Genomic DNA, 15,000 nt, shown 5'->3' on the forward strand with positions numbered 1-15,000 from the left:
AGTCATCAGAAAACAGCACATGTGCAGAACTGAACCAGCTTATATCTGAAGTCTCTGTCTCAGATTCCACTTGTGGAAACTTCAGGAACCTCCAATAACTGCAGAGGTCAAATCCTCTGTTGAGATGAAACAACTCTGAGGTCTTGATCGTAATACGATGATACCTACATGATTGAGTCAAGTAAACAATGGTCATTAAGAAAATAGACTAGCAGTTGCTTTCTGCCTGCCAAAGAAGCTTCTAGATGCGGCAGCTTGATCAGAGGAAGGATTATATACACACAGAAAATGTCATTGAAGAAGTAAAAAGAGCAGTTATTTAGGACAGCATCTAGAGCATCTCTGGGAGAATCACTTTTTATGCCCGCCGTCGCCTCGTCCCAGACACAGACTGACAGCACGGCCCTGAAAGCCACTCACCAACCCGTCTCACCGCCCCGCTGCTCAGAAACTCACCTTTGACTCACCGTCCAGACCCGGAGCCATCCAAAGACCCGGCTCACCGTGCGAACCCGGGGACCCGCTGTTAAGCTCCCCCCGACCGGCCACCGGAGTGAAAGAGCCAGCCCGCAGAAAGCCACTCACCAACCCGTCTGACCGCCCCGCTGCTCAGCAACTCACCTTTGACTCACCATCCAGACCCGGAGCCACCCAAAGACCCGGCTCACCGTGCGAACCCGGGTACCCGCTGTTAAGCCCCCCCCCCCACCAGCCACCGGAGTGAAAGAGCCAGCCCGCGGAGCTGGAGGAACAGGGCCCTGGTACCCTAAACACCCAGACACTCTCGGTACCATGGACAGCACTCATGGACAGCACTCTGTCAGGTGCCACCACCACAATGTCAGACCACAATAACAGCAGAAGTGGGTTCCATGGTGTAATGGTTAACATGAGCATGAGTCTTTGAGAGCAGCCAGGAGAAAACCTGCAGTATCCATCTTACTGTCAAGAATTGTAGCAGAGTTTTTTACAGGATTTTATTTTTATGCCTGCCATTTTCAAAGCATGTCTGTTTCCGTAGTGTAGTGGTTATCACGTTAGCCTCACACGCGAAAGGTCCCCTGTTCGAAACTGGGCGGAAACATGTATGACTTTGCAATAACATTATTTGGACTTGGAAAACCACTCCAGTCCTCTTCTTGGTGCACAGGACAGGAAGGCCGACCATCTCTTTCTCGCATTGGGTCTCATGCAGAAATTAATTTTGTTGCAGTTCCACAACTGACCAAAAGCCAGTCATTCTCCATTAACGTACACTAGCTCCACCACCAGACCCCAGCAGCAGAGGTTCCGAGAGGGGGTCCCCGGAGGTGCGGGGAACCCCGGACCAGCTGGACCAGAGCCTCGCGGCAAACCGAGCCGAGACTCGCGGGGCTTCACCTGCATTCCCGTCGCGCTGAGACCGCGGAGAGCCGAGAATCGAGGACCGATATAAAAGATTAAAAAGAGATGGACACTGACTTTCCAATGACATTGGTACACAGTTATTAAGTTCCTGCAATCAGGAAGTTATTTTGGCACAAAGCTGTCCTAGTTAGTATAGTGGACAGTATCTCTGCCTGTCACGCAGAAGACCGGGGTTCGATTCCCCGACGGGGAGACTTCTTGTTTCGTACGATGATACCTACATGATTGAGTCAAGTAAACAATGGTCATTAAGAAAATAGACTAGCAGTTGCTGTCTGCCTGCCAAAGAAGCTTCTAAATGCTGCAGCTTGATAAGAGGAAACTCTGATTGAGGGTGGATTTTATACACACAGAAAATGTCATTGAAGAAGTAAAAAGAGCAGTTATTTAGGACAGCATCTAGAGCATCTCTGGGAGAATCGCTTTTTATGCCCGCCGTCGCCTCGTCCCAGACACAGACTGACAGCACGGCCCTGAAAGCCACTCACCAACCCGTCTCACCGCCCCGCTGCTAAGAAACTCACCTTTGACTCACCCTCCAGACCCGGAGCCACCCAGAGACCCGGCTCACCGTGCGAACCCGGGGTCCCGCTGTTAAGCTCCCCCCGACCGGCCACCGGAGTGAAAGAGCCAGCCCGCAGAAAGTCACTCACCAACCCGGCTCACCGCCCCGCTGCTCAGCAACTCACCTTTGACTCACCCTCCAGACCCGGAGCCACCCAGAGACCCGGCTCACCGTGCAAACCCGGGGTCCCGCTGTTAAGCTCCCCCCGACCGGCCACCAGAGTGAAAGAGCCAGCCCGCAGAAAGCCACTCACCAACCCGTCTGACCGCCCCGCTGCTCAGCAACTCACCTTTGACTCACCATCCAGACCCGGAGCCACCCAAAGACCAGGCTCACCGTGCGAACCCGGGGACCCGCTGTTAAGCCCCCCCCCCCCACAAGCCACCGGAGTGAAAGAGCCAGCCCGCGGAGCTGGAGGACCAGGGCCCTGGTACCCTAAACACCCAGACGCTCTCGGTACCATGGACAGCACTCATGGACAGCACTCTGTCAGGTGCCACCACCACAATGTCAGACCACAATAACAGCAGAAGTGGGTTCCATGGTGTAATGGTTAACATGAGCATGAGTCTTTGAGAGCAGCCAGGAGAAAACCTGCAGTATCCATCTTACTGTCAAGAATTGTAGCAGAGTTTTTTACAGGATTTTATTTTTATGCCCGCCTTTTTCAAAGCATGTCTGTTTCCGTAGTGTAGTGGTTATCACGTTTGCCTCACACGCGAAAGGTCCCCTGTTCGAAACAAGGTGGAAACATGTATGACTTTGCAATAACATTATTTGGACTTGGAAAACCACTCCAGTCCTCTTCTTGGTGCACAGGACAGGAAGGCCGACCATCTCTTTCTCGCATTGGGTCTCATGCAGAAATTAATTTTGTTGCAGTTCCACAACTGACCAAAAGCCAGTCATTCTCCATTAACGTACACTAGCTCCACCACCAGACCCCAGCAGCAGAGGTTCCGAGAGGGGGTCCCCGGAGGTGCGGGGAACCCCGGACCAGCTGGACCAGAGCCTCGCGGCAAACCGAGCCGAGACTCGCGGGGCTTCACCTGCATTCCCGTCGCGCTGAGACCGCGGAGAGCCGAGAATCGAGGACCGATATAAAAGATTAAAAAGAGATGGACACTGACTTTCCAATGACATTGGTACACAGTTATTAAGTTCCTGCAATCAGGAAGTTCTTTTGGCACAAAGCTGTCCTCGTTAGTATAGTGGACAGTATCTCTGCCTGTCACGCAGAAGACCGGGGTTCGATTCCCCGACGGGGAGACTTCTTGTTTCGTACGATGATACCTACATGATTGAGTCAAGTAAACAATGGTCATTAAGAAAATAGACTAGCAGTTGCTGTCTGCCTGCCAAAGAAGCTTCTAAATGCTGCAGCTTGATCAGAGGAAACTCTGATTGAGGGTGGATTTTATACACACAGAAAATGTCATTGAAGAAGTAAAAAGAGCAGTTATTTAGGACACTATCTAGAGCATCTCTGGGAGAATCGCTTTTTATGCCCGCCGTCGCCTCGTCCCAGACACAGACTGACAGCACGGCCCTGAAAGCCACTCACCAACCCGTCTCACCGCCCCGCCGCTCAGAAACTCACCTTTGACTCACCGTCCAGACCCGGAGCCATCCAAAGACCCGGCTCACCGTGCGAACCCGGGGTCCCGCTGTTAAGCTCCCCCCGACCGGCCACCGGAGTGAAAGAGCCAGCCCGCAGAAAGCCACTCACCAACCCGGCTCACCGCCCCGCTGCTCAGCAACTCACCTTTGACTCACCCTCCAGACCCGGAGCCACCCAGAGACCCGGCTCACCGTGCGAACCCGGGGTCCCGCTGTTAAGCTCCCCCCGACCGGCCACCGGAGTGAAAGAGCCAGCCCGCAGAAAGCCACTCACCAACCCGTCTGACCGCCCCGCTGCTCAGCAACTCACCTTTGACTCACCATCCAGACCCGGAGCCACCCAAAGACCCGGCTCACCGTGCGAACCCGGGGACCCGCTGTTAAGCCCCCCCCCCCACCAGCCACCGGAGTGAAAGAGCCAGCCCGCGGAGCTGGAGGACCAGGGCCCTGGTACCCTAAACACCCAGACGTTCTCGGAACCATGGACAGCACTCATGGACAGCACTCTGTCAGGTGCCACCCCCACAATGTCAGACCACAATAACAGCAGAAGTGGGTTCCAGGGTGTAATGGTTAACATGAGCATGAGTCTTTGAGAGCAGCCAGGAGAAAACCTGCAGTATCCATCTTACTGTCAAGAATTGTAGCAGAGTTTTTTTACAGTATTTTATTTTTATGCCCGCCATTTTCAAAGCATGTCTGTTTCCGTAGTGTAGTGGTTATCACGTTCGCCTCACACGCGAAAGGTCCCCTGTTCGAAACTGGGCGGGAACATGTATGACTTTGCAATAACATTATTTGGACTTTGAAAACCACTCCAGTCCTCTTCTTGGTGCACAGGACAGGAAGGCCGACCATCTCTTTCTCGCATTGGGTCTCATGCAGAAATTAATTTTGTTGCAGTTCCACAACTGACCAAAAGCCAGTCATTCTCCATTAACGTACACTAGCTCCACCACCAGACCCCAGCAGCAGAGGTTCCGAGAGGGGTTCCCCGGAGGTGCGGGGAACCCCGGACCAGCTGGACCAGAGCCTCGCGGCAAACCGAGCGAGACTCGGGGGGCTTCACCTGCATTCCCGTTGCGCTGAGACCGCGGAGAGCCGAGAATCGAGGACCGATATAAAAGATTAAAAAGAGATGGACACTGACTTTCCAATGACATTGGTACACAGTTATTAAGTTCCTGCAATCAGGAAGTTCTTTTGGCACAAAGCTGTCCTCGTTAGTATAGTGGACAGTATCTCTGCCTGTCACGCAGAAGACCGGGGTTCGATTCCCCGACGGGGAGTCTTCTTGTTTCGTACGATGATACCTACATGATTGAGTCAAGTAAACAATGGTCATTAAGAAAATAGACTAGCAGTTGCTGTCTGCCTGCCAAAGAAGCTTCTAAATGCTGCAGCTTGATAAGAGGAAACTCTGATTGAGGGTGGATTTTATACACACAGAAAATGTCATTGAAGAAGTAAAAAGAGCAGTTATTTAGGACAGCATCTAGAGCATCTCTGGGAGAATCGCTTTTTATGCCCGCCGTCGCCTCGTCCCAGACACAGACTGACAGCACGGCCCTGAAAGCCACTCACCAACCCGTCTCACCGCCCCGCTGCTAAGAAACTCACCTTTGACTCACCCTCCAGACCCGGAGCCACCCAGAGACCCGGCTCACCGTGCGAACCCGGGGTCCCGCTGTTAAGCTCCCCCCGACCGGCCACCGGAGTGAAAGAGCCAGCCCGCAGAAAGCCACTCACCAACCCGGCTCACCGCCCCGCTGCTCAGCAACTCACCTTTGACTCACCCTCCAGACCCGGAGCCACCCAGAGACCCGGCTCACCGTGCGAACCCGGGGTCCCGCTGTTAAGCTCCCCCCGACCGGCCACCAGAGTGAAAGAGCCAGCCCGCAGAAAGCCACTCACCAACCCGTCTGACCGCCCCGCTGCTCAGCAACTCACCTTTGACTCACCATCCAGACCCGGAGCCACCCAAAGACCAGGCTCACCGTGCGAACCCGGGGACCCGCTGTTAAGCCCCCCCCCCACAAGCCACCGGAGTGAAAGAGCCAGCCCGCGGAGCTGGAGGACCAGGGCCCTGGTACCCTAAACACCCAGACGCTCTCGGTACCATGGACAGCACTCATGGACAGCACTCTGTCAGGTGCCACCACCACAATGTCAGACCACAATAACAGCAGAAGTGGGTTCCATGGTGTAATGGTTAACATGAGCATGAGTCGTTGAGAGCAGCCAGGAGAAAACCTGCAGTATCCATCTTACTGTCAAGAATTGTAGCAGAGTTTTTTACAGGATTTTATTTTTATGCCCGCCATTTTCAAAGCATGTCTGTTTCCGTAGTGTAGTGGTTATCACGTTTGCCTCACACGCGAAAGGTCCCCTGTTCGAAACTGGGTGGAAACATGTATGACTTTGCAATAACATTATTTGGACTTGGAAAACCACTCCAGTCCTCTTCTTGGTGCACAGGACAGGAAGGCCGACCATCTCTTTCTCGCATTGGGTCTCATGCAGAAATTAATTTTGTTGCAGTTCCACAACTGACCAAAAGCCAGTCATTCTCCATTAACGTACACTAGCTCCACCACGAGACCCCAGCAACAGAGGTTCCGAGAGGGGGTCCCCGGAGGTGCGGGGAACCCCGGACCAGCTGGACCAGAGCCTCGCGGCAAACCGAGCCGAGACTCGCGGGGCTTCACCTGCATTCCCGTCGCGCTGAGACCGCGGAGAGCCGAGAATCAAGGACCGATATAAAAGATTAAAAAGAGATGGACACTGACTTTCCAATGACATTGGTACACAGTTATTAAGTTCCTGCAATCAGGAAGTTCTTTTGGCACAACGCTGTCCTCGTTAGTATAAAGGACAGTATCTCTGCCTGTCACGCAGAAGACCGGGGTTCGATTCCCCGACGGGGAGACTTCTTGTTTCGTACGATGATACCTACATGATTGAGTCAAGTAAACAATGGTCATTAAGAAAATAGACTAGCAGTTGCTGTCTGCCTGCCAAAGAAGCTTCTAAATGCTGCAGCTTGATCAGAGGAAACTCTGATTGAGGGTGGATTTTATACACACAGAAAATGTCATTGAAGAAGTAAAAAGAGCAGTTATTTAGGACAGCATCTAGAGCATCTCTGGGAGAATCGCTTTTTATGCCCGCCGTCGCCTCGTCCCAGACACAGACTGACAGCACAGCCCTGAAAGCCACTCACCAACCCGTCTCACCGCCCCGCTGCTCAGAAACTCACCTTTGACTCACCGTCCAGACCCGGAGCCACCCAGAGACCCGGCTCACCGTGCGAACCCGGGGTCCCGCTGTTAAGCTCCCCCCGACCGGCCACCGGAGTGAAAGAGCCAGCCCGCAGAAAGCCACTCACCAACCCGTCTGACCGCCCCGCTGCTCAGCAACTCACCTTTGACTCACCATCCAGACCCGGAGCCACCCAAAGACCCGGCTCACCGTGCGAACCCGGGGACCCGCTGTTAAGCCCCCCCCCCCACCAGCCACCGGAGTGAAAGAGCCAGCCCGCGGAGCTGGAGGACCAGGGCCCTGGTACCCTAAACACCCAGACGCTCTCGGTACCATGGACAGCACTCATGGACAGCACTCTGTCAGGTGCCACCACCACAATGTCAGACCACAATAACAGCAGAAGTGGGTTCCATGGTGTAATGGTTAACATGAGCATGAGTCTTTGAGAGCAGCCAGGAGAAAACCTGCAGTATCCATCTTACTGTCAAGAATTGTAGCAGAGTTTTTTACTTGATTTTATTTTTATGCCCACCATTTTCAAAGCATGTCTGTTTCCGTAGTGTAGTGGTTATCACGTTCGCCTCACACGCGAAAGGTCCCCTGTTCGAAACTGAACGGAAACATGTATGACTTTGCAATAACATTATTTGGACTTGGAAAACCACTCCAGTCCTCTTCTTGGTGCACAGGACAGGAAGGCCGACCATCTCTTTCTCGCATTGGGTCTCATGCAGAAATTAATTTTGTTGCAGTTCCACAACTGACCAAAAGCCAGTCATTCTCCATTAACGTACACTAGCTCCACCACCAAACCCCAGCAGCAGAGGTTCCGAGAGGGGGTCCCCGGAGGTGCGGGGAACCCCGGACCAGCTGGACCAGAGCCTCGCGGCAAACCGAGCCGAGACTCGCGGGGCTTCACCTGCATTCCCGTCGCGCTGAGACCGCGGAGAGCCGAGAATCGAGGACCGATATAAAAGATTAAAAAGAGATGGACACTGACTTTCCAATGACATTGGTACACAGTTATTAAGTTCCTGCAATCAGGAAGTTCTTTTGGCACAAAGCTGTCCTCGTTAGTATAGTGGACAGTATCTCTGCCTGTCACGCAGAAGACCGGGGTTCGATTCCCCGACGGGGAGACTTCTTCTTTCGTACGATGATACCTACATGATTGAGTCAAGTAAACAATGGTCATTAAGAAAATAGACTAGCAGTTGCTGTCTGCCTGCCAAAGAAGCTTCTAAATGCTGCAGCTTGATCAGAGGAAACTCTGATTGAGGGTGGATTTTATACACACAGAAAATGTCATTGAAGAAGTAAAAAGAGCAGTTATTTAGGACACTATCTAGAGCATCTCTGGGAGAATCGCTTTTTATGCCCGCCGTCGCCTCGTCCCAGACACAGACTGACAGCACGGCCCTGAAAGCCACTCACCAACCCGTCTCACCGCCCCGCCGCTCAGAAACTCACCTTTGACTCACCGTCCAGACCCGGAGCCATCCAAAGACCCGGCTCACCGTGCGAACCCGGGGTCCCGCTGTTAAGCTCCCCCCGACCGGCCACCGGAGTGAAAGAGCCAGCCCGCAGAAAGCCACTCACCAACCCGGCTCACCGCCCCGCTGCTCAGCAACTCACCTTTGACTCACCCTCCAGACCCGGAGCCACCCAGAGACCCGGCTCACCGTGCGAACCCGGGGTCCCGCTGTTAAGCTCCCCCCGACCGGCCACCGGAGTGAAAGAGCCAGCCCGCAGAAAGCCACTCACCAACCCGTCTGACCGCCCCGCTGCTCAGCAACTCACCTTTGACTCACCATCCAGACCCGGAGCCACCCAAAGACCCGGCTCACCGTGCGAACCCGGGGACCCGCTGTTAAGCCCCCCCCCCCACCAGCCACCGGAGTGAAAGAGCCAGCCCGCGGAGCTGGAGGACCAGGGCCCTGGTACCCTAAACACCCAGACGTTCTCGGTACCATGGACAGCACTCATGGACAGCACTCTGTCAGGTGCCACCCCCACAATGTCAGACCACAATAACAGCAGAAGTGGGTTCCAGGGTGTAATGGTTAACATGAGCATGAGTCTTTGAGAGCAGCCAGGAGAAAACCTGCAGTATCCATCTTACTGTCAAGAATTGTAGCAGAGTTTTTTTACAGTATTTTATTTTTATGCCTGCCATTTTCAAAGCATGTCTGTTTCCGTAGTGTAGTGGTTATCACGTTCGCCTCACACGCGAAAGGTCCCCTGTTCGAAACTGGGCGGGAACATGTATGACTTTGCAATAACATTATGTGGACTTTGAAAACCACTCCAGTCCTCTTCTTGGTGCACAGGACAGGAAGGCCGACCATCTCTTTCTCGCATTGGGTCTCATGCAGAAATTAATTTTATTGCAGTTCCACAACTGACCAAAAGCCAGTCATTCTCCATTAACGTACACTAGCTCCACCACCAGACCCCAGCAGCAGAGGTTCCGAGAGGGGGTCCCCGGAGGTGCGGGGAACCCCGGACCAGCTGGACCAGAGCCTCGCGGCAAACCGAGCGAGACTCGGGGGGCTTCACCTGCATTCCCGTCGCGCTGAGACCGCGGAGAGCCGAGAATCGAGGACCGATATAAAAGATTAAAAAGAGATGGACACTGACTTTCCAATGACATTGGTACACAGTTATTAAGTTCCTGCAATCAGGAAGTTCTTTTGGCACAAAGCTGTCCTCGTTAGTATAGTGGACAGTATCTCTGCCTGTCACGCAGAAGACCGGGGTTCGATTCCCCGACGGGGAGACTTCTTGTTTCGTACGATGATACCTACATGATTGAGTCAAGTAAACAATGGTCATTAAGAAAATAGACTAGCAGTTGCTGTCTGCCTGCCAAAGAAGCTTCTAAATGCTGCAGCTTGATAAGAGGAAACTCTGATTGAGGGTGGATTTTATACACACAGAAAATGTCATTGAAGAAGTAAAAAGAGCAGTTATTTAGGACAGCATCTAGAGCATCTCTGGGAGAATCGCTTTTTATGCCCGCCGTCGCCTCGTCCCAGACACAGACTGACAGCACGGCCCTGAAAGCCACTCACCAACCCGTCTCACCGCCCCGCTGCTAAGAAACTCACCTTTGACTCACCCTCCAGACCCGGAGCCACCCAGAGACCCGGCTAACCGTGCGAACCCGGGGTCCCGCTGTTAAGCTCCCCCCGACCGGCCACCGGAGTGAAAGAGCCAGCCCGCAGAAAGCCACTCACCAACCCGGCTCACCGCCCCGCTGCTCAGCAACTCACCTTTGACTCACCCTCCAGACCCGGAGCCACCCAGAGACCCGGCTCACCATGCGAACCCGGGTTCCCGCTGTTAAGCTCCCCCCGACCGGCCACCAGAGTGAAAGAGCCAGCCCGCAGAAAGCCACTCACCAACCCGTCTGACCGCCCCGCTGCTCAGCAACTCACCTTTGACTCACCATCCAGACCCGGAGCCACCCAAAGACCAGGCTCACCGTGCGAACCCGGGGACCCGCTGTTAAGCCCCCCCCCCACAAGCCACCGGAGTGAAAGAGCCAGCCCGCGGAGCTGGAGGACCAGGGCCCTGGTACCCTAAACACCCAGACGCTCTCGGTACCATGGACAGCACTCATGGACAGCACTCTGTCAGGTGCCACCACCACAATGTCAGACCACAATAACAGCAGAAGTGGGTTCCATGGTGTAATGGTTAACATGAGCATGAGTCGTTGAGAGCAGCCAGGAGAAAACCTGCAGTATCCATCTTACTGTCAAGAATTGTAGCAGAGTTTTTTACAGGATTTTATTTTTATGCCCGCCATTTTCAAAGCATGTCTATTTCCGTAGTGTAGTGGTTATCACGTTTGCCTCACACGCGAAAGGTCCCCTGTTCGAAACTGGGTGGAAACATGTATGACTTTGCAATAACATTATTTGGACTTGGAAAACCACTCCAGTCCTCTTCTTGGTGCACAGGACAGGAAGGCCGACCATCTCTTTCTCGCATTGGGTCTCATGCAGAAATTAATTTTGTTGCAGTTCCACAACTGACCAAAAGCCAGTCATTCTCCATTAACGTACACTAGCTCCACCACCAGACCCCAGCAGCAGAGGTTCCGAGAGGGGGTCCCCGGAGGTGCGGGGAACCCCGGACCAGCTGGACCAGAGCCTCGCGGCAAACCGAGCCGAGACTCGCGGGGCTTCACCTGCATTCCCGTCGCGCTGAGACCGCGGAGAGCCGAGAATCAAGGACCGATATAAAAGATTAAAAAGAGATGGACACTGACTTTCCAATGACATTGGTACACAGTTATTAAGTTCCTGCAATCAGGAAGTTCTTTTGGCACAACGCTGTCCTCGTTAGTATAGTGGACAGTATCTCTGCCTGTCACGCAGAAGACCGGGGTTCGATTCCCCGACGGGGAGACTTCTTGTTTCGTACGATGATACCTACATGATTGTGTCAAGTAAACAATGGTCATTAAGAAAATAGACTAGCAGTTGCTGTCTGCCTGCCAAAGAAGCTTCTAAATGCTGCAGCTTGATCAGAGGAAACTCTGATTGAGGGTGGATTTTATACACACAGAAAATGTCATTGAAGAAGTAAAAAGAGCAGTTATTTAGGACAGCATCTAGAGCATCTCTGGGAGAATCGCTTTTTATGCCCGCCGTCGCCTCGTCCCAGACACAGACTGACAGCACAGCCCTGAAAGCCACTCACCAACCCGTCTCACCGCCCCGCTGCTCAGAAACTCACCTTTGACTCACCGTCCAGACCCGGAGCCACCCAAAGACCCGGCTCACCGTGCGAACCCGGGGACCCGCTGTTAAGCTCCCCCCGACCGGCCACCGGAGTGAAAGAGCCAGCCCGCAGAAAGCCACTCACCAACCCGGCTCACCGCCCCGCTGCTCAGCAACTCACCTTTGACTCACCCTCCAGACCCAGAGCCACCCAGAGACCCGGCTCACCGTGCGAACCCGGGGTCCCGCTGTTAAGCTCCCCGCGACCGGCCACCGGAGTGAAAGAGCCAGCCCGCAGAAAGCCACTCACCAACCCGTCTCACCGCCCCGCTGCTCAGAAACTCACCTTTGACTCACCGTCCAGACCCGGAGCCATCCAAAGACCCGGCTCACCGTGCGAACCCGGGGACCCGCTGTTAAACTCCCCCCCGACCAGCCACCGGAGTGAAAGAGCCAGCCCGCAGAAAGCCACTCACCAACCCGGCTCACCGCCCCGCTGCTCAGCAACTCACCTTTGACTCACCCTCCAGACCCGGAGCCACCCAGAGACCCGGCTCACCGTGCGAACCCGGGTCCCGCTGTTAAGCTCCCCCCGACCGGCCACCGGAGTGAAAGAGCCAGCCCGCAGAAAGCCACTCACCAACCCGTCTCACCGCCCCGCTGCTCAGCAACTCACCTTTGACTCACCATCCAGACCCGGAGCCACCCAAAGACCCGGCTCACCGTGCGAACCCGGGGACCCGCTGTTAAGCCCCCCCCCCACCAGCCACCGGAGTGAAAGAGCCAGCCCGCAGAAAGCCACTCACCACAACCCGTCTCACCGCCCCGCTGCTCAGAAACTCACCTTTGACTCACCGTCCAGACCCGGAGCCATCCAAAGTCCCGGCTCACCGTGCGAACCCGGGGACCCGCTGTTAAGCTCCCCCCCGACCAGCCACCGGAGTGAAAGAGCCAGCCCGCAGAAAGCCACTCACCAACCCGGCTCACCGCCCCGCTGCTCAGCAACTCACCTTTGACTCACCCTCCAGACCCGGAGCCACCCAGAGACCCGGCTCACCGTGCAAACCCGGGGTCCCGCTGTTAAGCTCCCCCCGACCGGCCACCGGAGTGAAAGAGCCAGCCCGCAGAAAGCCACTCACCAACCTGTCTCACCGCCCCGCTGCTCAGCAACTCACCTTTGACTCACCATCCAGACCCGGAGCCACCCAAAGACCCGGCTCACCGTGCGAACCCGGGGACCCGCTGTTAAGCCCCCCCCCCACCAGCCACCGGAGTGAAAGAGCCAGCCCGCAGAAAGCCACTCACCAACCCGTCTCACCGCCCCGCTGCTCAGAAACTCACCTTTGACTCACCGTCCAGACCCGGAGCCATCCAAAGACCCGGCTCACCGTGCGAACCCGGGGACCCGCTGTTAAACTCCCCCCCGACCAGCCACCGGAGTGAAAGAGCCAGCCCGCAGAAAGCCACTCACCAACCCGGCTCACCGCCCCGCTGCTCAGCAACTCACCTTTGACTCACCCTCCAGACCCGGAGCCACCCAGAGACCCGGCTCACCGTGCGAACCCGGGTCCCGCTGTTAAGCTCCCCCCGACCGGCCACCGGAGTGAAAGAGCCAGCCCGCAGAAAGCTACTCACCAACCCGTCTCACCGCCCCGCTGCTCAGCAACTCACCTTTGACTCACCATCCAGACCCGGAGCCACCCAAAGACCCGGCTCACCGTGCGAACCCGGGGACCCGCTGTTAAGCCCCCCCCCCACCAGCCACCGGAGTGAAAGAGCCAGCCCGCAGAAAGCCACTCACCAACCCGTCTCACTGCCCCGCTGCTCAGAAACTCACCTTTGACTCACCGTCCAGACCCGGAGCCATCCAAAGTCCCGGCTCACCGTGCGAACCCGGGGACCCGCTGTTAAGCTCCCCCCCGACCAGCCACCGGAGTGAAAGAGCCAGCCCGCAGAAAGCCACTCACCAACCCGGCTCACCGCCCCGCTGCTCAGCAACTCACCTTTGACTCACCCTCCAGACCCGGAGCCACCAAGAGACCCGGCTCACCGTGCAAACCCGGGGTCCCGCTGTTAAGCTCCCCCCCCACCAGCCACCGGAGTGAAAGAGCCAGCCCGCGGAGCTGGAGGACCAGGGCCCTGGTACCCTAAACACCCAGACGCTCTCGGTACCATGGACAGCACTCATGGACAGCACTCTGTCAGGTGCCACCACCACAATGTCAGACCACAATAACAGCAGAAGTGGGTTCCATGGTGTAATGGTTAACATCAGCATGAGTCTTTGAGAGCAGCCAGGAGAAAACCTGCAGTATCCATCTTACTGTCAAGAATTGTAGCAGAGTTTTTTACAGGATTTTATTTTTATGCCTGCCATTTTCAAAGCATGTCTGTTTCCGTAGTGTAGTGGTTATCACGTTAGCCTCACACGCGAAAGGTCCCCTGTTCGAAACTGGGCGGAAACATGTATGACTTTGCAATAACATTATTTGGACTTGGAAAACCACTCCAGTCCTCTTCTTGGTGCACAGGACAGGAAGGCCGACCATCTCTTTCTCGCATTGGGTCTCATGCAGAAATTAATTTTGTTGCAGTTCCACAACTGACCAAAAGCCAGTCATTCTCCATTAACGTACACTAGCTCCACCACCAGACCCCAGCAGCAGAGGTTCCGAGAGGGGGTCCCCGGAGGTGCGGGGAACCCCGGACCAGCTGGACCAGAGCCTCGCGGCAAACCGAGCCGAGACTCGCGGGGCTTCACCTGCATTCCCGTCGCGCTGAGACCGCGGAGAGCCGAGAATCGAGGACCGATATAAAAGATTAAAAAGAGATGGACACTGACTTTCCAATGACATTGGTACACAGTTATTAAGTTCCTGCAATCAGGAAGTTATTTTGGCACAAAGCTGTCCTAGTTAGTATAGTGGACAGTATCTCTGCCTGTCACGCAGAAGACCGGGGTTCGATTCCCCGACGGGGAGACTTCTTGTTTCGTACGATGATACCTACATGATTGAGTCAAGTAAACAATGGTCATTAAGAAAATAGACTAGCAGTTGCTAGCCCCTTTCACACAGCCAGTTCGAGGCGGGAACGTTGCGCCTTTAAGCCGCCTCGCTGTTCTGTGTGAAAGTCACGGAGGCGGAATGGGGGGGCCAAGTGGCCCCACCAATAAGCCGGCAGCGGAGGTAGTCACAGAGCCGAAACGGGGTCTGTGTGAATGACACAGCCGGCATGCCGCTGACATGACGGTCGGACTGACGCTGTCGTCACGCCTCTGATTGCGGAAACGCCGGCATGCTGTGTGAATTTACAGACGGGAGCGGCGTTATCCCGGCGTTGTATGGTTCTGTGTGAACCAACAAAGGCGGCGTATTGGCAGGACTTCTTTACACCAATATTGCGGAATCT

General features: G+C 55.1%; 7 non-coding genes across 7 annotated transcripts; all 7 read left to right on the top strand.

The window, feature by feature from the left end:
- The first annotated feature begins 2,652 nt into the window (after positions 1–2,652).
- Positions 2,653–2,725, top strand: trnav-cac (transfer RNA valine (anticodon CAC)). Its single transcript has one exon. It is a non-coding gene; the product is annotated as a tRNA-Val (tRNA).
- A 444-nt stretch (positions 2,726–3,169) lies between these two features.
- trnad-guc (transfer RNA aspartic acid (anticodon GUC)) lies at positions 3,170–3,241 on the top strand. The gene has a single exon. It is a non-coding gene; the product is annotated as a tRNA-Asp (tRNA).
- Positions 3,242–4,293: 1,052 nt separating this feature from the next.
- Positions 4,294–4,366, top strand: trnav-cac (transfer RNA valine (anticodon CAC)). The gene has a single exon. It is a non-coding gene; the product is annotated as a tRNA-Val (tRNA).
- A 1,565-nt stretch (positions 4,367–5,931) lies between these two features.
- On the top strand, positions 5,932–6,004 carry trnav-cac (transfer RNA valine (anticodon CAC)). Its single transcript has one exon. It is a non-coding gene; the product is annotated as a tRNA-Val (tRNA).
- Positions 6,005–9,047: 3,043 nt separating this feature from the next.
- On the top strand, positions 9,048–9,120 carry trnav-cac (transfer RNA valine (anticodon CAC)). The gene has a single exon. It is a non-coding gene; the product is annotated as a tRNA-Val (tRNA).
- A 443-nt stretch (positions 9,121–9,563) lies between these two features.
- trnad-guc (transfer RNA aspartic acid (anticodon GUC)) lies at positions 9,564–9,635 on the top strand. The gene has a single exon. It is a non-coding gene; the product is annotated as a tRNA-Asp (tRNA).
- A 1,567-nt stretch (positions 9,636–11,202) lies between these two features.
- On the top strand, positions 11,203–11,274 carry trnad-guc (transfer RNA aspartic acid (anticodon GUC)). The gene has a single exon. It is a non-coding gene; the product is annotated as a tRNA-Asp (tRNA).
- Positions 11,275–15,000: the final 3,726 nt, after the last annotated feature.

This window comes from Cololabis saira, unplaced genomic scaffold (genome assembly GCF_033807715.1).
Source record: "Cololabis saira isolate AMF1-May2022 unplaced genomic scaffold, fColSai1.1 scf339, whole genome shotgun sequence".
Taxonomy (NCBI): Eukaryota; Metazoa; Chordata; class Actinopteri; order Beloniformes; family Belonidae; genus Cololabis; species Cololabis saira.